This window comes from Meles meles, unplaced genomic scaffold (assembly GCF_922984935.1).
Source record: "Meles meles unplaced genomic scaffold, mMelMel3.1 paternal haplotype, whole genome shotgun sequence".
Lineage (NCBI taxonomy): Eukaryota > Metazoa > Chordata > Mammalia > Carnivora > Mustelidae > Meles > Meles meles.
Genome location: NW_025721139.1, coordinates 344,030 through 362,525, shown reverse-complemented (window position 1 = coordinate 362,525; position 18,496 = coordinate 344,030). Strand labels below are relative to the sequence as shown.

Below are 18,496 nucleotides of genomic sequence, written 5' to 3'. Positions count from 1 at the left end.
TGGAGCAGTAAGCAAATCTCTTGTATCTTTGTGGTTATATAACAAAATTCATAAAGTTTTGAATGGACATTAGCTTTTTCTTTGTTATTTTACATAACCCAGGTCAGAAAAAAAATGCATAAATTTTTGTTGTTATAATTGCTGTTTTCGTGTAAGGGAAGTTTTCTCGTTTACCTGCATCCAACTTGCTTCATGAATATTCAGCTGTTGATGGAGCTGCAAGCTAATATCTATGGAAATGAACTCATTAATAGTATTTTCCTGGCTCCTACTTGGTTCATGAAGTATACAGACTATTTATGATATTTCCTATTTCATTTTCCTCTTGGCTTTTGAAACAGGGTGCCTGGGTGGCTCAGTGGTTAAGCCTCTGCCTTCGTCTCAGGTCATGATCTCAGGGTCCTGGGATCGGGTCCCACATCGGGCTCTCTGCTCCATGGGGAGCCTGCTTCCTCCTCTCTCTCTCTCTCTGCCTGCCTTTCTGCCTACTTGTGATCTCTGTCAAATAAAATATTAAGAAAAAAAAAAACAACTGATTCTTCTTGAACCTTCAAGAAGAATTAATTAGAGATTAAATGTACTGTTATTTAGAGATTAATTTAGAGATTAATTAATCTAATTTAATTAATCTAATCTAATTAATCTAAATTAATTAATTTAGAGATTAATTAATCAGAGATTAAATGTACTGTTATTTAATGAGAGTAACATCTGGCAAGTATATTTGGTGATATAAAATAGGAAAAATTAGTAGTTCTAGCTAACAGTGGTATATTGGTTTTTGATGTAATAGTTGCTTCACAAATATTAATTTCTTTAACCTTTGCATGAAGGCTATAAGAATAAATACCATATTATTCTCATTTTACAGATATTGGGACTGCATCAGGGAGGTAAATTTACTGGTGAGATGTCTTGTATCTAGCATTTGGTAGACCTGGGGTTTGAATCCAGGCAGACTGGCTCCAGAATTCAAACTTTAAACCACCTCACATTCTTTTTTTTTTTTTTTTTAAGTTGACAAAGTCTACAAACTGGACTGTCTGTTGTCTCAACACCTGTGCATTCCTTCCCCACTGATTGAAAGTACCACGTGCTTCATGGGGCATCTGGGTGGGTCAGTAGGTTAAGGCTCAGACTCTTGATTTCGGCTCAGGTCATGATCTTAAGGTTGTAAGACTGGGCTCCAGTGGGGCTGTGGGCCAGCATGGAGTCAACTTGAGGATTCTCTCTCTCCTCCTCCCTCTGCCCCTCTCTCCTCTCCCCTGTGCATGCTCGCAAGTGTGCTTTTTCTCTATAATGAGTAAATTAATTAAAAAAAAAAAAGCACCACTGGTTTCAGATACAGAATTCCCTCCTACTCAGAGTGTTTTCTGGGCTCTCTTCTGTTCCACTGATGTGTACTAGCCCCAAACTAACTGTTAACATTACTATACATTAGTTCCTTTTAGAAGTAGAGTTCAAATAGAATGAAAATGGAAAGGAAACAGAACTACAGACTGAGAAGTGGATGGTATGTTGAATATCTAGACATGAAGAAAGGAGAGAAGGGGGTATGGTAAGTCAGAAGGGGCAAAAGGATGTTGGTAGAAAAGTCATATGTATCTTAAGGATAGGAATGAACAATTTTAGGAGTTCTGAAGAAAAGGTAAAATAGATACAGAAATTTCTAAATAAAAAATTTAAATTTAAATTTAAAATTAGTTCAAGCATATATGTATCATGAAGCAAATTTAAAAAACCTTTCTTCTCTACCTTGTGGGATTTTTATAGTGAGCTAGAACAGAGTTTGAAAAAAAAAATGAGGTCTGGATACCAGGCAGAGATGAATCCTTGTGTTGGGATCCTCAAGTCATTTCTCTGGGTTATTTTCCAGCACTAAATACTTTTCCTTCCATCACTGCTACATTTTCTTTTCTTTCTTTTTTTTTAATATTTTATTTATTTGATAGAGAGAGATCACAAGTAGGCAGAGAGGCAGGCAGAGAGAGGGAAGAAGCAGGCTCCCTGCTGAGCAGAGAGCCCAATGTGGGGCTCGATCCCAGGACCCTGAGATCATGACCTGAGGCTAAGGCAGAGGCTTTAACCTACTGAGCCACCCAGGTGCCCCAGCTACATTTCCTTTTCATGGGACCTGAATTCTCAAATAACGACTTAAACAGGAATAGTGTTCTGCACTTTAAATTTGGGAAATGACCAGTTTCCTGTGCCAGAGAAAAATTTGTGCTTGAGAATATTATCTATATAGTGTGCTTTGTACTTCCTGCTTAGCCTTTTCTTTCATTGTGCTGTGTTTTTTAAGTTATCTGATATCACTGTGAATTCCTGAGCAGCACAATCTGAAGTATTATATTAGAACCACAATAGTCTCCTGGCATCTCTGACTAAATATTTGTGCAATATTAAAAATAAGTTAATTGAGCCGGCATTTTATTGAGGAAACATTTTCACAAGTATGTTCGTATAAGCTTATGAACGGCCCTTGGAAATTCATTTTATCCCATATCAATCACCAACACCGGAAACATACTTTTATCTTATTAAATGGCACCCCAAATTCTGAGATATTGGAAATACCCTTTTTTGTTATTAATTCAGAATGTAATGAAAGGTTCATTATTTTCATTTGACTTTGAGCTCTTTTACAAATATTATGACTTGTAATACATAAAGGAATAGATTTTAATTTTTGTTCTATAATCTCGCCTAATGCGCCATGTTTGTTTAATGGTTCTCTTGGTGCTATAAAGAGTTGATAGCATTCAGAAGAGCTAAGGCAGCTCCAAGGATATTAGTCTTCTTTTCTGTACCTGACTTTTCTGTAGAACTTTTTTTCAGGTTGGCCTGTCATTTTACTTTATTTTAAACTATTAAATATTTTTTAATAAAGTGACTTTTGGCAATAAATTTCTCTTGGCTTATATATTCCACGTATCATTTGATTCATGATGATCTTGTGTTCCTTTATATTGTTTTGGGTGATTGATGTCTTTTTCCGGAATGGTCAGTGATACACCAAACTTCAGGAAAAAAACAACTAAATAAATAAGATTAAGAAGTGCCCAATGTTTATAGTCTGCTGTTTTGAAACCCCTCAGAGCTAATCCTCCTCAACACACCTATAAACACCTACCACACACCTATGCAGATACAGTATGTCTCATAGGCAGGGAATGCAGCCAAGGCTCTGAGCCTTGGTTTCCTCACACATTAAATTAGGTTAATAATAATAGTACTTTGGGATATTTGGGTGGCTTAGTTGGCCGAGTCTCTTCAGTCATATTTTCTACACATTTCAGAAATTTAAAAACTAACAAATGCAAAGAAGGTAGAAAAAATTAATTCAAGACCAAACGGTAAGGTGTTTATAGAGACTGCAGCCCATCTATCATCCTTGAGAGGACTTAGAGCACAAAGTACTAAGAAAAGTTGAACAATGTATGTGGAGTAAGGCCACACTATGGCTTTGATTTCAGTGATGTCCTTCATGATCTTGGTATGGACAGAACTCACACAGGCTGATAAAGTAAAATGACAGGCCCATCTGAAAAAAAAATGTAAACTTTATGTTAGAATTAACATCTAATATAATTGTTAATGCCTTGGAAAAACAGATGTTAAGTCAATAGGCTCCAGTTTTCTTCATGCTTTTTCTTCAAGCTTTTTCTCTTCTCTTCGGGGGAATTTTTCACTCTAATACTTTAAGACCAAGTGCCATTTTAAAACTTAGAACTCTGGGGGCTCAGTCAGGGGACCATGCGACTTGATGTCAGGATGCTGAGTTCAAGCCCCCTGTTGGGTGTAGTGATTACTAAAAATAAGCAAACTTTGAAAATAAAATCAAATAGAAGTTAGAAGTGTGGAATTGTAAGGGCCTGGTTGGCCAGAGAGAGCCATTTCCTTGTGGGCTTGGGTTGACCCTGCCCCTCCCAGAGGAACTTGCTTGCAGGCCCCGGATATGGGGGCGGGCCAGGTTGGATGGAGACATCCAATCAGTGGGGTGCACGTATATTTGCTGTGGTGAATTGGGATTCAATTGGCCACCCCTATTGCTGACCCAGGGTGACTGTGCAGTTTTCCTTGTGTGTTGCATTCTCATTGGCCATCTGTGTGTGGGCCGGGCTCAAGCACCTCTATAAAGGTTAGTCTGTGAGGCGGGGGGTTAGTAATAGTCTTTGGGGTAGTAGTGGTAGCGTGGTAGTCGTCGGGAGCATGGTCCTTGGGACCAGCATCCTTGGGAGCATTGTAATCCTCAGGAGCAGAGCGTCATGAACCTCGCGGGGGAGCGGCCTCGCCGCCTCCCTCGCTGGGGAGCGGCCTAGCCGCCTCGCTTCCCCGCCTCCCTCGCTGCCTTGCCGCCTCGCGGGGGAGCGGCCTGGCCTGGCCTCGCCTCTCCCAGCATCAGGGGAGCAGCCTGGCCTCGGCTCGCCTCGCCTTGCCAGGTAAGGGGAGCGGCCTGGCCTCACCTCGCCTTGCCTCGCCTGGTAAGGGGAGCAGCTGGGCCTCACCTCGCCGCCTCGCGGGGTAAGGGGAGCGGCCTGGCCTGGCCTCGCTTCGCCTCGCCTGGTAAGGGGAACCTCCAGAGTCGGTGTCCTGGTTGTCATCGCCTCTTTGTAAGAGAGGGCCGCCACTGGTTGGTTTGATTTTCGATGCTTGGAAGTAAAGCTTTGCTTGACTTTCACTTTGTGTTGGTTTTTGTCCTTTGATCACGGACCCTAACAGAATGATTACTATTAAAGAAAGCTTTATAAAAGGTAACAGGGCCTTGGCAAAACCTCAAGATTATGTGCTGAAAATTTAAAGGGCCACAGAGATTTCTAAGTCACAAAAATCAGTAAAATGAATTTTATATAAATTAGATGACAATATTAGTGTTGAGAATAAAAAACAATTGCCATTTAGTTTTGGTCTGAGGGTAACAGGGAATAGTGATGACTGCAGCCTGTGAAGGGAACTTGTGGTTGCTTTTGCTCCAGGCTATTGCTACCATTCAGGATGTGGAACCTGTGTTGATTTTTTTTTTTTTCCTAGCATTTGAAGAGGGACTGTAATGATTGATTTTTTTATGTAAATGTTTTTATTTCCTTAAACAGTAGCAGTTGAAACAATATTTTAACCAATTGTGTTATGTTCAAAATACCTCTACTGCTTTCTATCTCCGCTTTAGACTCAACTCACTGCCTTAAGTCAATGGAAGTTAAATATCCAAGAAAGATGGCTATTATTTATCTTTTATGGGCTGAGCGGTGAGGATGAGACATAGGAATTGAAATCACAAAAACACACAAGAGAAAACCAAAAACTTAACAAAATAACAAAAATTGGCAAAAAAACACACTTCAGAAAAGCTTGGTATGCTTTGAAATCACTTAATAATTATTCTGATTCTTACTCTCCTTTCCATTTTATGCATCTCCGAGATTCCATTCATCATGGTTTTGGTTTTTCCTTCATCTTCTGTCCATTTTCACTAGTGGCTCTCTAACCACCTATTAACCATCCTTAAAATCTTGTGCCTTGTATGTGGTTAGATTACCGATTACATGCTGATCCTTCATAAATTCTTGCCCCTGAGAAGTCCTGAAGAGCACAGTTCTGTCATGCTGCCTTTTAACACATTGAGGTCAAACAGAAGACACTAAATAATGTTTTAATTATCCTCAAATCCTGGAGAAGTTTCAGCCAAGTAAGTTTAAAAAGTATGGTTGTATGGTGAAAAATGATCTTCGTCTAGATGTTGGTGATGTTAATTTTGAAATAATAGTTGTTTTGAGAAAGAATAAAACATCTTTTTGTGGGAAATTGAGTACATATTAACAGGCTCTCAACAAATAGGACGTAATAAATCCTTTTGGTTCTGAATCATGAAAAAACACCAACATTCCAAGATTTTTTCCTCTGGATATTGACATACTGTTTGGTATCCCTGTGATCTTTTTAGGCATCTATCTGAGTAACCCAGGGTGACATATATTTTCCTTTAATCGTTTGTAGAGAGATAGATGCCCAAGAGGGTTAGTCTTCAGTGCTACTGAACAAGTGACAAGTGATTTATTATTCTCTGTTTTTGGAGCTTTGTATGGGTGGAATGTTGTCATGGCAGTCTAGGGACAAACTCATATCTGTTCCAAAAGATGAAAACATGCTGCCCATACATTTTCTGTAGTGTTATATAGTCTGATGGAGAACAGACATGCAAACTCCAAGTATTTTATAATTGTTGTTCATCGTGTCTGAATTGAAACTATACAACAAAGGGAGCTTTAAAAAATCTGCTTTGTTTGAAAGGAACTTTAAATTCTGCCTAATAATTTTATAAAAATGTGGTGGACTTTTTACTTATAATCTAACAAAATCATTGAAATAAGAAGATATATGGAGAAATAGGGGACATTGCTTAAAACCCAGGAAGCCAGAAAAAATTATTTTTATCATGTAGCCCAGAGATGTTGATAATGCAGAAGCTTTTAGTCTCAAATTTGTGAATTTCCTTAATAGTGCTATAGGTATTTGGGGATTGTATATACCAGGGGCGCTCAACTGCACCACTGTGGGGGTGCTGAGTCATGGCAATGTGGAGAGACATTTTTGGTGGTTGCAACTGGGATGGTAGTTGCTGTTAGCATCTAGTCAGTGCAGGCCATGAAACACTTAAACATCCTACATGTACAGGACAAACCCCACAACCAACATTTTTCTGACACAAGTGTCCAGAGTGTTAATATTGAGGTACCCTGGTATATGATGATGAAAAAGAAAAGCGATTGTATGATATTCTTATATTCTAAGTTGCTGATGATTAGCTGTATTCTAATAGCTGGGAAGATAATACACGAGGGGAATTAATACTACACAGTCTGGTGGTCTTTAGAAACAAAGACCCTCTAGTGAAGAAAATATTTTTTACTTATACCACTAAAGTTATTGAGTGCTTACCAAGTGCCAGGTATTGTTGGGAGACACGGGGGAAACCCGAGTGAACAAAACAGGTAGACTGCCTTCACAGAGCTCTGGTATAAAGGTGGGGGACTAGTAAACAAATACATAAAATGGGACATGGAGGAGCAGGTAGTGCCATAGGGTAGATAAAGTAGAGTAATGGGGTAGGTAGGTAATGATGGGGGGTGGGAAAGGGAACACTTAGACTGGATGGCCATGAAAGACCTGAAGCTTAGGAGTGAGTGACAGTAGGAGGCAGCCAGATGAAGAGGGTTTTAGGCTGAGGAAGCAGGTTGTGAAAAGGTGCCAAGGTGGAAGTAGGCGTGGCTTGTTGGGGAGGCACAGAGAGGTGGCTGTGGTTGGGCAGTGGTCCAGAATGGGGAAGCTGGGATGAGACAGAATATGAGAGGATGGAGGGGCCAGATCATGCTCATTTCTTTTTTAGGTTGAGAATATTCCATCATTTGGATGTATTTATCCATTCACTTACTGAAGGATATCTTGTTTGCTTCCCACTTTTGTCATTAATGAATACAGCTGCTGTGAACTTGCAGGTGCAGGTTTTGTTATGGATAAATTTTCAGCTCATTTAGGTAACTTCTAAGGAACACGATCGCTGAATTGGCATGGTGAGAACATTTATGGTAAGAATATGCCAAACTGTTTCCCAAAGTGGCTGTATCAGTTTGCATTCCCACCAGCAATGAGTGAGTGTTTCTGATTATTCCCCAGCCTGACAGCCTTTGGCACTCTGAGTATTTTGGATTTTCTCCTTTCTGATAGGTGTGTAGTATTTCATTGTTCTTTTAATTTGTAGCTGCCTAATGACACAAGATTTGAACACCTTTTCATACGCTTATTTGCCATGAGTATATCTTCGGTGAGGTGTCTGTTCAGTTCTGCCCATTTTTAAATTTCATTGTTGAGTTTCTTATTGTTGAATTTTACTTTGTACATTTTGGACTATGATTCTTTATCACATGTGTCATATAATTCTTAGGGAAATACTTTCTGGTTTGTGGCTTGTCTTCTCATTCTCTTGTCATCACAGAGGAAAAGTTTTTAATTTTAATGATGTCTGGATTGTCAATTTTTTTTTTCATGGATCATGCCTTTGGTGTTACATCTAAAAAAGTCATCACCATATCATCACCTAGAAATTTCCCCCTATGTTAATTCTAGGCACTTTAGGCTTTTGTATTTTATATCTGGGTCTGATCCATTTTGAGCTAATTCTTCTGAAGGATGTAAGGTCTGTGTCTAGATTTTTTTTTTCTAATCTTTTTACATGTGGATGTCCAGTTGTTCCCAGCACTGTTTGTTAGAAAGACTGTCCTTTCTCCATTGTATAGCATAGCCTTTGCTCCTTTGTCAAAGCTTAGTTGACTATATTTGTGTGAGTCTGTTTCTGGGCTCTCTGTTGTATTTCATTTATCTATTTGTTCTTTAACCAATTCCATACTGTTTTGATTATGGCTTTATATTAAGCCTTGAAATCCAGTAGTGTCAGTCTTGTGACTTTTTCCTTATTTTTTTTTAGTACTGTTTTGACTATTCTGAGTCTTTCATTCTCCATATAAACTTATAATCGTTTTGTTGATATCCACCAAAGAACTTGCTAGAATTTTGATTAAAGTTGTGTTAAATCAGGTTGGGAAGAACTAGCATCTTGACATTACCGAGTCTTCCTATCCATTAATGTGGACTGCCTCTCTCCATTTATTTAGTCTCTTTTGGTATATTTTTATCAGAGTTTTGTGGCTTTCCTCCTGTTGTACATATTTTGTTAGATTTATACCTAAGTATTTCATTTTTGGAGGTGCTAATGTAAATGGTATTGTGTTTTTAATTTCAATTCCATTTGTTCATTGCTGGCACAGAGGAAAGTGAGTGAATTTTGTATATTAACCACGTATCCTGCAACTTTGCTATAATTGCTTCTAAGTTCCAGGAGGTTTTTTGTCGATTCTTTTGCATTTCCCACACTGACAATCATATCGTTTGTGAACAAAGACAGTTTTATTTTTCCTTTCCAACCTATAAGCCTTTTACTTCCCTTTTTGTCTTACTGTATTAACTAGGAAATGGAAGACAATGCTGAAAAGGAGTGGTGACAGGATTTGCCTTGGTCCTGATTGTAATGGGAAATTTTCTAGTTTCTCACCATTATATATGATGTTAGCTGTAGGGTTTTTTTAAAAGATTTTTTTTTTAATAATGTTGAGGACATTCCCTTGTATTCTTAGTTTACTGAGTATTTGTCATGAGTGGGTGTTGGAATTGTCAAATGCTTTTTTCTTCATCTTTTGATCACATCGTATGATTTTTCTTTTTAGATCGGTAATGAGATGGATTTCATTAACTGATTTTAGAATGTTGAACCAGCTTTGCATACCTATGGTAAATTCCCCTTGGTTGTGGAGTACAATTGTTTTTAGACATTTTTGGCTTTTACTTGTTAATATTTTGCTTAGAACTTTTTTCTTTTCTTTTTTTTTTAAGATTTTATTTATTTATTTGACAGACAGAGATCACAAGTAGGCAGAGAAGCAGGCAGAGAGAGGGGAGGAAGCAGGCTCCTTGCTGAGCAGAGAGCCAGATGCTGGGCTCGATCCCAGGACCCTGGCATCATGACCTGAGCCGAAGGCAGAGGCTTTAACCCACTGAGCCACCCAGGCGCCCCTGCTTAGAACTTTTGTAAAGATTGTATTTATTTATTTTACAGATAGAGATCACAAGTAGGCAGAGGCAGGCAGAGAGAGAGGAGGCAACAGGCTCGCCACTGAGCAGAGAGCCTATGCTGGGCTTGATCCCAGGACCCTGAGATCAGGACCTGAGCCTAAGGCAGAGGCTTTAACCCACCGAGCCACCCAGGCGCCCCACTTAGAACTTTTATACTTATAAGAGATATTGGTCTGTTATTTTCTTGTGAAGTCTTTGGTTTTGGTATTAGGATGATGCTGGCCTCATAAAACAAGTTAGGAAATGTTTCTTCTACTCCTGTTTTCTGAAAGAGATTGTAGAGACTTGGTATAATTTAAATGTTTGGTAACATTTAATAATAATTTTTTTCAATTGTGTGTAGATATGTTATTATTACAGTAAGTTCGTTGCTCAGTTTTAGCACCTAGCTTCTAGTACGCTGAATATGTTTATTATGTTTATTGCATATCGTCTGCCTCCTCCCACTAGAATAAGAGCAGAAATTCTTGACTATTTTGTTTATTGATATGTTTTATATACCTAAAACAGTGGCTCTCAACTGGTGCTTTGCAGGTTTTTGGCGTTTTGCAAAAATCCTTTTGGAGAATATGTAAGGTCAAAGCTATTCTCGTGGTAATACTAAGACTTCTAAGACTTCGTTTGCTTCCCCCCCACCCCCCTGACCCGCTACTGTGCTGTTGCTTACACTGGTGGGGGAAAATCAGTCATGTGTAAAACTGCTGATGTTTTAGTGTGAATCCAGCAGTGGCACCAAACTCTACTAGTAGCCACGACATACTTCCTGGTCCTCACTCATGAGGGAGTGACAAGGGGATGCCAATTTCACTTAAAGCTGTAAAAATTACGAGTTTTATTAAGTCCTGACTCTTGAGCATGTGTCTTTTTAATATTCTGTGTGATGAAATGGGAAGTATACCTAGTACTTCTGCTCATACTCAAAAATATGGTTGTCTCCAGGGACTAGAATTTGTGGTTGAGTTGCTATGGAACATTATATTTACTTGAAATAACAACTGTGAGATAAACTATGTTTCAGTTTCCTGGCATTCAGGCATTTGGCAGATAGTTTTTTTTCAAAAAGGATGAAGTAAGCTTGTCACCTCAAGGAAAACAACTGATAGTATTTGCTGATGATGATAAATTCAAGTTTGCAAGTGAATTTTGAGTTTTGGAAAATTTATATCTATGAGCTCGATACTTTCCTCATACTTACAGATTTTTCTAATGAGTTGGATACTGATACTAACTATTGTGATGTGGGTTTTCTTTGATATTAAATAACAAAATGTGTTAATATCTTGAAGATATGTTTAACTCCTAGTGCATCATTGCTAAAATACCTTATAGCATCAAGCATATATAATAGATCTCTTCAAACTGCAGATAGATCAGTTGGTGTTAATGCAACAGAGTGTGGAGAGTTCACTGATATGGTTGGTTTCAGATTAAAAATCATGACTACCCTTTAAGAAATGACCTGAGGTATGGTGTTGTATTAAAGAAGAATATCCACAACTATCTGAAAATGTTATAGCAATGAACATGTCTGTGTGACTTTTAAGAGTGATCTGCTGTGCATGCCTGACGGAAAGAGTGGGGAGGACAAAAAATGAGTTGAAGGAGATACATTTTTCATTATTCATTATTTCATTATTTTCATTATTCAATATTTCATTATTCATTATTCATAATTTTTCATTAGATTTTGGTGTTTTGTACTTCGCAAGACTTAGAAATTTAGGAAATTTTGACTCCTAACTGTTTACCACAGAACATTGAGATCGTGGTGGATAAATTTAGTTCATATATACATGATCACTTTTGGTCTTGCCCCCAAATTCTTTTTTTTTTTTAAAGATTTTATTTATTTATTTGACAGAGAGAGATCACAAGTAGACAGAGGGGCAGGCAGAGAGAGAGAGAGAAGCAGACTCGCCGCTGAGCAGAGAGCCCGATGCAGGACTCGATTCCAGGACCCTGAGATCATGACCTGAGCCGAAGGCAGCAGCTTAACCCACTGAGCCACCCAGGCGCCCCTTGCCCCCAAATTCTGAAGGATATATTCCCAGGGAGAAACCACTGTGAACCAGGGTTTCACCTTTTACAACTAAACAATTATTCTCAGGAGTTACTGGGTTTTTAAACTCTGGTTTCCTATAAAAAATTTAGTTCTAATCAACACCCTGTTATTTTATTAACCTAATGTTGCCTTCACAATATCTTTTTTTTTGTTTTTTTCATGCAGGTTTTCTTACACTGAATGAACCAGTGTGCTGCATCAAAAATTGATCAAAATGTAACAGAAGAAACAGTGAAGGTGAGAAGAGGCACAGTCTGCCCTCAACCCAAGCACACATTCCCTTTTAGTTAAAATTTCTTCTGTGGGATGTTACTCTAGGCTCTTGAGCTTCTCCTCAGTTCCACTATAAGTTCTGTGCCAGTCACTTGTGTGGACGACCCTGAGATAAAGGGAAAGAGGTTTTGGGAAAAGAAACAGAGTGATGAGGACGTAGAGGCATAGAAGACATGGAACAATTTTTTGCCGAGGCCTTTGGGCAGTTTGAAAAGAGGAAGAAAAACAAACACATGACCAAGAACCTCAGTGTCTGTGAGCAGGGGGGAACAGAGCCCTAAGTAGGAGCATTGCCTGAGGTGGCTTAGGAAGCAAGATGTGGACAAATGTGACTTCAGTCTTTGATCACCAAAGAGTAAATGATTTGGGTGGTCCCGTGGTGCAGAAAATGTCTGCATAATGTCTTCAACTCAGAAACACATGTATAAGCCTTTCCTTTTAGGAAAGGAAAATGATGAAGAGTTTTGTAAAGGGGGAGGAGGTACATGAAAATTAATTGCACTACTGTTATTATTCATTTAAGCTGCCTAAATTATTATTGATTATTTATTTTTGGTGCTGATTTGCTATTTTATTTTACAAAAAAAAAAAATTCCCAAGGATTTTTATAGACTCTTCTGACTATTTTTTTATAAATTAAAAATGAACTTTCAAATTCTCTTACCATGGGAGCATTTTAGTTTGTGTGCTTTTGGTCCCAAGCAATAGACACTTATTATTCAAACAAGTTGAAGACACATCAGCTCTCATTTGGGGACTCCAGACAGAAGAGAAGGTTCAGGACCTGTGACTCAGGGAGGTGGATAAGATTGCCAGGTTCTGTCTAGCTCTTCACTTTCATCCAGGTTATCTGCTTTGCCCCAGGGCTGGCTCTTCTCATCCCTGCAAAATGACCTTGTAGCTGTCCAAGCTATCACTTCCAGACACAGCACCTTTCCAGAGGGGAAGCTGTCCATTCCAGGATGCTGTTCCAGAGACCAAAGAAGCCTTTGCCCCCAAAAGCCTGCCAGCAAATCTGCCTGCACTATGTTACCTGCTGCCCATTCTCACTAATGGGTTGGGGACTGTCACGCTTGGATTTAGTTATTCGGGCTTTTCCTGAGAGCCAGGAATGGGTTCCTGGTTCCCAGAGCTGTGTAGGAGTAGAAAGGATGTCCAGACAAAATTGGTCCTCTGCCCTCTGCGTGGGTAGAAAGGATAAGCATGCCCTGAAATTTTCAGCTTGCAAAGAGAATACTATCCTCTCATGGACTTTTTTTTTGACCTGCTTCACTATTGCACTTATTATATTTATTTGTAGATGCTGTTCTCAAATATTGAAGATATCCTTGCTGTACCTAAGGCATTTTTAAAAGGCGTGGAAGAATGCCTGCATCCAGAACCTAACACTCAACAAGAAGTGGGAACCCGCTTTCTTCACTTTGTAAGATCAATTTCTGTTTATTTTAGAAGCTCTGCCCCATCCCCCAGATTTTAAGGTTTAGCTTTTGGCACAGTAGCATGTGAGAACTCAGTGTAGAAGTAAAATGTGACACCGAAAGTTTGGGGTCTTTTAAGGCCAATGAAATCTTCCACTGAGAGCCAGGAAAGGGGTGAGGTCCTCACATCATCCATTTTATTCAGTGAAGAACAAACAGCCTTTTCTTTTTTCCAGCAAGTTAGTTCTTGGCATCCTCTGTAGCTTTGAATCCTAATGAATATTCAGGCTGTTCATAATGAATGGATTTTTATGTTTCCCCCAAACATAGAGCATTTCCCTTTTGAGGGAGAAAATCCTTACTCTTACAATGGCGTGATGAGCCTTTTGTGAGTCAGAATGTTCCCTTGTTAATGGGCTGGTGACAAGCCTGCAGGTGAAGGAGCCCTGTCACTCTAGGTACACAGACGCCGGAGTCTCTTGTTTTTCAAGGGTAGTTTCTCAGAAGGTCGTACTGAGTGGTGCAGAAGAATAACCAGTCAGTCCTCCGTTGTTTCAAATTACACATCATGCTCCTGTAATCATTTTCGTCTCTTTGTTAAAAATGCAAAAGAGTATTTTGTCACAGAAGTCAATTTTTGTTTATTTTTATTTCTATTTAGCCTTTAGAAAGTTAACGGTATGTAATTTTTTTTTTAATTTTTTTTTAAGATTTTATTTATTTATTTGATAGACAGAGATCACAAGTAGGCAGAGAGGCAGGCAGAGAGAGAGGAGGAAGCAGGCTCCCTGCGGAGCAGAGAGCCCGATGCGGGGCTCGATCCCAGGACCCTGAGATCATGACCTGAGCCGAAGGCAGCGGCTTAATCCACTGAGCCACCCAGGCGCCCCCGGTATGTAATTTTTAGGTCTGTAATCCTGTCTGGAGTGGGCAAAGCTGCATATGTTCTTTTTATAATCAGGAAATATTTCATAAAGGTACTTAATATTAAATGGAGAGAGGCTCCTTGGCGCAGGAAGATCAAGCCGTACTTTCCTTGGGTATGACTGGAAACCACGCATGTTTGTGTCCACTTAACGCAGACTGCTCCTCTTCATGAATGAATTCACATCTTCTGCCAGCTGGAGCATCTGCTGCCTTAGTCCAGGGCCTCACATGGGAATCTTGCACTCTGACATCCATTTCCTCAGTAACACACTATGAATCTGTCATCCATGAATTTAGCTAAACTATTTCTGAAGCGTATTTCCTTTTGGGTCATACCATCTCTTGAAATAAGTAACTCAAAATATAAGTAACTCAAAATATTTTTTGCTGGCTATATAAAATAGCACTCAGTGTTGCTTTCCAAATGTATGTCATGGAAATTCCAGAGGGTGTACTTCGGTTCTAATATTTGATCAATACATTTTCTGTGTCTTCCTCTTATTGGAGTTGCTTTGGTAGATACTAATCCTAGCCACTGAGAGAAAAATCTAATGACAGAAGGATGCTTAGAGGTCATGATGGTGAAATTACTCCCTTTTTGAATGTACCCCCTTCTGTGGCAAATACGAAGGTTATTTATCTTGTTCCTACTTGATCTCTTTTAATGAAAGCTATAAACACTAGAAGATCTTTATGTTAATCCTGAATCTGCCTACCACTGCCCATTATGGATTGCCCTTGCAATGTCCACCCTGTGGTCTTAGTTTTGTGTTTTGGAGCTACACAGTGTTGTAAGTCCCATTACACTATGACAGCTGTCTGAAAGTAGCTACCATTTCCTTACTTTATTATACTAACAAATGATTCTACTTGAAATGATCTCTCATACTTTGTCACAGAGAGTCTCATATTTGGAGACTCTAAGTCCATCATTATCTTAGTCACTTGTTGCTGACTATTCTCTTGTTTGTCCGTGTCCCTCCTAAACACAGCTGTCCAGATTGGTGCATGTGAACTGCAGGGTATTAGGTCCCTCTATTCCTGCATGATCAGGCACATGCTTTTCCCTGTTCCTAAAATGCTTTCTTCCCTCACCCTGCCTGGGAATGATGCATTCATCTCTCTGAACCTTGCTCAGATACTACTTTTTTTTTTTTTTTTAAAGCTGTATCTGAACCGTCTCAGGAAAGCTAAGTACTCTCTTCTCTGTAATTTGCTACCATTTGGCTCATTAACTTAGTATTGCATACGTCATATTGGACTCTAGTTCGTATAACCTTTTTTCCTAGATTATTCTTCTTGAATCAGAGAAAATTGGTAAATGAAGTGTGCTTAGATACATACACAGAGTAGAGCTCCCAAAATATAGTAAACGCTTTGGACACATAAAATATGTTCACAAACATCACACAGGTTGATCTTTCCAAATAGGTATTACCATGACTCTAACTTATCCTTATTCAAATTCACAGAAAGACAAGTTTGGTATCTATGATGAATATTGTAGTAACCATGAGAAGGCACAGAAATTGCTTTTCGAACTTAACAAAATAAGAACAATCCGCACATTTCTTTTGGTAAGTATATATATGAGTGTTACCATACGCTGTGATTTGTTGCTAGGCTCTCTAAGGAACCAAGGACTAGCGTCAATGTGGTGCAAAAATTACTCATGGGACAATGCTTTAAATGTGTCCGGGCTAGGAGACTAAAGTCACAAAGGACTCTAATCGTAAGAAGGGAGAGTTGGCAGAAGCTCATGGATGGGAAAACACTGATAATGGCCTCTCCTGGCTGACTATGAATTGTTTGTGAGAACCTCAGATTCTTAGTGAGAGAAGACATTTATGCCAGAGTTCATCATCGCTTGTATATCCCTCAGCTCCCTAGGGTTTCATTTGCTTTTGCTAAGAGAGCTGTAAATGGGGTCATCACAGGAAGGAAGCGATTCGTGGGTATAGTAGAAAAGAAATTTCAAGATTGAACTTTCTCCTGCATAAGTTCCTTACTCACTTTCCACAGAAAGAATAAGAATATATGTTATTTTAAAGATTTTATTTATTTATTTGACAGACAGAGATCACAAGTAGGCAGAGAGGCAGGCAGAGAGAGAGGGAGAAGCAGGCTCCCTGCTAAGCAGAGAGCTGGATACGGGGCTTGATCCCAGAACCCTGGGATCATGACCTGAGCCGAAGGCAGAGGCTTTAACCCACTGAGCCACCCAGGTCCCAAGAATATATGTTTTATTTCTTTAGGATAGCACAGAGAAATGCATATTTTGGTAGTAATTTGGACAATTTAATTGCCCGTAAGGACCACATTGTAAGTGTACAATTCAATACTATTTAGCCAATTGTGGAGTGGAGGAACCATCCCCACTATCCAGTTATAGAGATTTCTAGCACCCTGAAAAGTCCCTCATGCCTGCTCATGGCTCATCTCTACAACCCCTGTAAACTCTAGGCTATCAATTGATTTACTTTCAATCTCTGTAGTTTGCCTTTTCTGGATAGTTCTTATAAATGGAATGGTTCAATGTAATATTTTACACCTGGTTTCTTCTACTGAGTAAATGTTTTGAGGTTCATCTCCATTGTAACATGTATCCATATGCCATTCATTTTTATTGCCGGATAGTATTCGTTGTATGGCTATACCATATTTTATTTATCCATTTGCTGGTGTATGGACTTTGGGTCAGCAAGCAAGTATGATTAATGATGGGCCTTGAAGATCTTTTCAGAGAGAGGTATTAGTATAGAAAAAGTCAGGAAATGTCCAGTTTGAACTGTTTTATCAACGATGGTGAGATGAACATTCATGTACAAGTCTTTGGATATTTTCATTCTCTTGGATGGATGCTAAGAGTGGAATTGCTAGGTCATAGTAAGTGTATATTTAAGAAACTGCCAAAATGACTGTGCCATATACACCAGCAATGTACGTTTGCAGTTTCTTTATATTTTTGCAAACACATGGTATTACCAGTTGCAATTATAGCTGGGTTAGTGGATGTGTAGTTTATCTCAAGATGATATTTATTTGCATTTCTCTCATGACCATTGATACCAGGCATGCTTTCAATGTTCTTATTAGACATTCATATATCCTGTTGGTGAAATGCTTATTCAAATCTTTTGTTCCATTTTTAAATTGAGATGTTTATCTTATATTGAGCTATAAGTGTTCTTTATTTTGGAACACATCTTCTGTATCTGACATATAATTTGTGAATATTTCCACTCAGTGTGGTTTGTTTAAAAATGTTATCTTTTGGACATCAGAATTCTTACATTTTGTTGAAGTAGGATTTATTAAATTTTTTCCATATGAACATATTTTCATTTTATTTAAGAAGTCTGTATTCAGGGGCGCCTGGGTGGCTCAGTGGTTTAAGCCGCTGCCTTCAGCTCAGGTCATGATCGCAGGGTCCTGGGATCGAGTCCCGCATCGGGCTCTCTGCTCGGCGGGGAGCCTGCTTCCCTCTCACTCTCTCTGCCTGCCTCTCTGCCTACTTGTATCTCTCTCTGTCAAATAAATAAATAAAATCTTTAAAAAAAAAAAAAGAATTCTGTATTCAGGTTTTATACTTACTTTGTTAATTTTTTCCCCAAGTATTTTGCTCTTTTTGATGCTGCTGTGATCGGAATGATTTTTTCTTTTCTTTTTTAAAATTTTTTATTTATTTCTTATTTTTTTTTATAAACATATAATGTATTTTTATCCCCAGGGGTACAGGTCTGTAAATCGCCAGGTTCATACACTTCACAGCACTCACCATAGCACATACCCTCCCCAATGTCCATAAGCCCACTCCCCCTCTCCCAAGCCCCCTCCCCCAGCAAACCTCAGGTTTTTTTTGTGAGATTAAGAGTCACTTATGGTTTGTCTCCCTCCCAATCCCATCTCGTTTCATTTATTCTTCTCCTATCTCCTAGCCCCCCATGTTGCATCTCCACGTCCTCATATCAGGGAGATCATATGATAGTTGTCTTTCTCTGATTGACTTATTTCACTAAGCGGAATGATCTTAATATCATTTTTTGGACTGTTCATTGCTACCATATAAGCATTTGACTTTTATTTATTTTTGTTTATTGTATATTCTTATATCATGTGCTTTAAATTCATGTAT

General features: G+C 38.8%; 1 protein-coding gene and 1 long non-coding RNA gene across 2 annotated transcripts in view; both read left to right on the top strand.

The window, feature by feature from the left end:
- The window catches only part of LOC123936028, a 65,427-nt gene extending 52,080 nt beyond the window's left edge, over positions 1 to 13,347 (top strand). The window contains exons 2-3 of the long non-coding RNA XR_006817061.1: positions 11,909 to 11,980; positions 13,317 to 13,347. This is a non-coding gene — a long non-coding RNA (uncharacterized LOC123936028). The remainder of the gene's footprint in view (positions 1 to 11,908; positions 11,981 to 13,316) is intronic.
- Positions 13,348 to 15,891: 2,544 nt separating this feature from the next.
- Positions 15,892 to 18,496, top strand: part of LOC123936031 (phosphatidylinositol 3,4,5-trisphosphate-dependent Rac exchanger 2 protein-like) — a 41,419-nt gene continuing 38,814 nt past the window's right edge. The window contains exon 1 of the mRNA XM_045996824.1: positions 15,892 to 15,938. The gene's annotated coding sequence lies outside the window, so the exon portion shown is untranslated. The remainder of the gene's footprint in view (positions 15,939 to 18,496) is intronic.